Genomic DNA, 4,040 nt, shown 5'->3' with positions numbered 1-4,040 from the left:
CTTTCCCTTCGCAGAAACTGCAGTTGCGTTTTTTTCCCCATGCAACCAGAAGTCACTCTGTAAATTTACATACACACACGCAGTAAGATGTCAAATGTCTTTAGCCTGTCAGTGGATTCGAGAAAGAGTGAGAAAATATTTTAATGAAGAAAGCCCAGTAACAGCTGAATGTTACAGCTGCCTTTTGATAAACAAGACCGGACTAAAAAAAAGATGCCCTGTTTCTTTAATATACAGTAGGTAAGAAAGCAAAGCATGCTACAGAAGAGGAACTGGTAACGTATCAGCCAGCCAGCACTAAGGGTGGGGGGGGAAGTGTGATGATTTTTAAATGCTACACAGGCTTCATACCTACAAATGTACCAGTCCTTCTGTAAGGCTTCAGGTCAATTAAGGACTCAAGCACAGGCTTAACTATTTCAAGGGAGTAGGTGGGTTTGTTTAACATTAGAGAGGCCTGTGTATAACTTACCTTATACAATAGACTACATAAATTCTTGGAGACTGAAAACCATTAGGATAAGATCTTGAGTTGAACCTCATAAGATCCCACACCACCCCAGCTGGAACAAAGCTTTAATAATCTTTCACACAGCCCTTGAAACAAGTAGATGTTTTGATTTGAGTCTTCCCTGCCTACTCAGCTATCAGAGGATGCATTATCTGAATTATTTTTAAGGATATTGACTTGCCTTTTTTTTTTTTTTTGACTATAGCATGCTCAGTAAAATATGTCAAGAACGCTAAAGTATTGTTTGCTGCTAATACCCTTCCTTCTCTATTTTACTAGGCAGTGCTGCTACAGGAAAAATAGGGTCCACAGCTATGTATTTTTGGAGAAGCCATCTAGTTGTATCAGGACAGACAGCAATATTTTTGTCACTAAAATGGTATTTATAGTCCCAGAATACTTTGTAAACACAGTAGAAAAGAAGATAATAATCTTTGAGACATATACAACATATTTTATAGAAGATGATATGGCATAATATTTATTTGTATTTTTGAAGACTGCATAAAACCTTTGATTTCAGTAGTTTGATACGTACTAAAAAGCAGTAGGTCTGTTCTCAGCACACTTCTAGTAAAACAGCTGTGCTGTAATAAAACAGAGATCAACACTTCCCATCCTTATCACTCCCTAAACCCACAGTTGTGGGCAACTACTTTTTTTGAACAGTTTTCTCCACTCATCAGATCTAAAATTTGGCATTTTTTGATTTAATGGATTTTAATTTCTAGATGTCACTGGGATTTATTTTTTTTTTAAACAGAGACACTGCACAATTTCTCCTTTCAGAATCACAGAATAATTTCATTTGGAACAACCTGTGACAGTGCAGCCCCCCACGTAAAGCAAGGCAAATTTTCCAATTAGATCCAACTTCAAACTTAGATGAGACACAGGGTGTTCACATTCAGCCGAGTTCCAAGTAACCCAAATCACGGGGACCCCTCAACCTCCTCTTCCCAGTGGCAAACCTCCATCTGCCAGAAAAAGAATGGCAAGACACAATCAGCTGAGATTTCGTGCGAAGCTGTGCCCACTAGTTCAACCAAAGAACGAACTAAAAACTTTATAGCACGAAACCAGTCTTTAGTCTCTCACTGAAGTACAAGAAAGAAGTTGTGAAAGCAGCAGAATTTGCTTATACTTTGACATCAGTAGAAATTCAAGGTAGGAAAGAGTAAAAAACCTTTCAAGCTCATTTTTTTTTTTCAGTGAAAGACCTTTTTATATTCAAGACCTATCTCAAGTGTGTTCACCAGTTTTTTTTCTTCTATTTTCTTGCTTGGAGACTGCTCTACAGCCCCCTATAACTCACTGACTTCTTACAGTCATTAACTTCAATTCTGATTTTCCAAATTTTCACCCTTCAACTCCTAATCAACAGTTCTTTGGAATACTTTCATTATTAGCTTTCTTCTTTTGCTATTTGTTGACTTTCATTCTTCCCACAAAGCCACTTTCAAACTAAAATTTAATTCAGAAAAAGTCAAAAAGTCTACAGTTCCGCCAGTCCCTGGATGACAAACATCTTTTGGAAGCTCCCATCAGTTTGCTGTTTTTCTGTGCAAAACGAATGCACCATGGGTAGAGCCAAAGTGAGATTCTTACCATCAGCTCCCTAAGCATTTAAGATCAGTGGGCGCATGGAGAGACAGTTTGCCTTTGCTCCATGACTTCATGCTTCAATGCATACAATCCAACACTGCTGCTCATAAAAGAACTATGAACTGTGTCACTGCTATCAGCTTCACCATCCGTGAACACTGGTCTAGGTCATTTCTCTCTCCAGTACCTAAAATGCACTAGGCATCTCATCTAACCAGCAAACTTGTGGGTATCTTTTGAGAAAAGGAGAACAAGTCAGACCACAACCAGAGGGCTGGGAGGGGTACCCAGGTGCACAGCCAGCAGAGCGAACCACACCACAGCCATGCTGTTCAGGAAGGACTGTGAAAGCAGACCTGCAAAGGCAAAAGAGAGATGTAATTTCAGCCTTGATAAGGGAAAGCTCAATGGCTGAATAATATTGCCACAGACCTGTGAAAGGAAAAGTGATCGTATGCATGTCTACTTGCAGGCGTGGTTTGCTTAGATGGGTTTGAACAGACATTATACAGAGAATGGGATAAGTAAGAGCGATAGGGCTAAGACTCAAATTGTGCAGGATTGTATGGAAGAAGCTGATGAACAAGACTGCGGTAAAATTCAAAGGATATTCTGCGTGGGGCAGAAGAGAGTCATCTGTTTAACTCCAGTTCTTTTAGGGAACATGATGGATGAACGACACTAGTGTTCTCTGAGACGACTCGGACACAGCCAGCGGAGCTCCATGTAGCCAACACATTTCTCTTACAGTTTACACATTATCATAAAAAGCCATAAAGGTGACTAGACTTCCCATGTATGTCAAGTGCTGCCTCCGGAAGGTTGCTAAGTAATGCAGATTGATGCCATGAGCACTGTATGCCGCTTTCACAATATCATATTCCTTTTAATATTACAGACAAATCTCATCACAAAAACCTTCCGCACAACCCCTCAGCCAGATGGAAAAGGTTACACTTTTTGCAAAGGCATGTGAGTTGGAGAGCCCTCCATGCAATTTAAAGAGGTAAAAAAAGGTTTTATTTCCCTTCTGAAAATAAAAAAAAAAGGCAAAAAAAAGGCAAAAAAAAGCAGAATCTGTTTATAGTTTATGGTAAACAAGCTCAGAAATATAATATAATTGTACTCAGTGTTCCAGTGAAGTTGGACTGCTCTTATTTTGTGTTGGTACTTCCTCCCCAAGACAGATGCACCATGTTGCTGATACACTTCAAGGTGTTCTTTCACATGGTCTCAAGACATACCTTACTTGAAGCCCAAAATACAACAAAACCTTGCTACTCTCCATAAATAAACCACCATGTCCCAGATTGCTGCTTACTTTTGGACTCCTCCCCATGAAAATGCACAATCTAAAACCAAACTGCAACGGATGGAAGGCTTCTGTGGGCTGTTAGGGCACCTCTGAATGCAATGGCACCTGACTGGCTCTGAAGGGGCTATTCCTACAAAATCTGCTTTTGGGAAGCCTATAAGTATACTCTGCCCTATACCTGAAGGGTTTATCACATGGTGTTCACTAATTCATTTTTCCCCAGCCTGCTTCGGCCTGCTTCTGTCCTTACGATACAAACCACTTCTTTTCATCTTGTACTGCTTCATCAGCTCCTCCATTCAGTACCACAAACTTCTGAACAACAAATGTGAAATAAAGCAAGTCAACAGATATTTCAATTAGCACATTAACATCTTCATAGCGTTATCTTCTCCATCTTTTGTTTCGAAGTTTTCTTTTCACATAACTTCACAAATGAAAACAACACTTGAAGACATATAACAGTGGTTGCTGGTCATACCTGCAGGATTCCTGGCCCACATTTTACAAGGTGACAAGCAGTAACTTGTAAAGTAGTAGCTAGAAATATCTGTGCTCATTCATTATCAACAGAGACTGAATCCTTTTTTTTATTTTTTTTTTTGGGGG

Source organism: Pterocles gutturalis, unplaced genomic scaffold (genome assembly GCF_000699245.1).
Source record: "Pterocles gutturalis isolate BGI_N339 unplaced genomic scaffold, ASM69924v1 scaffold42889, whole genome shotgun sequence".
NCBI lineage: Eukaryota > Metazoa > Chordata > Aves > Pterocliformes > Pteroclidae > Pterocles > Pterocles gutturalis.
The sequence above is the reverse complement of the archived record's forward strand: the minus strand, read 5'-3'. Positions refer to the sequence as shown.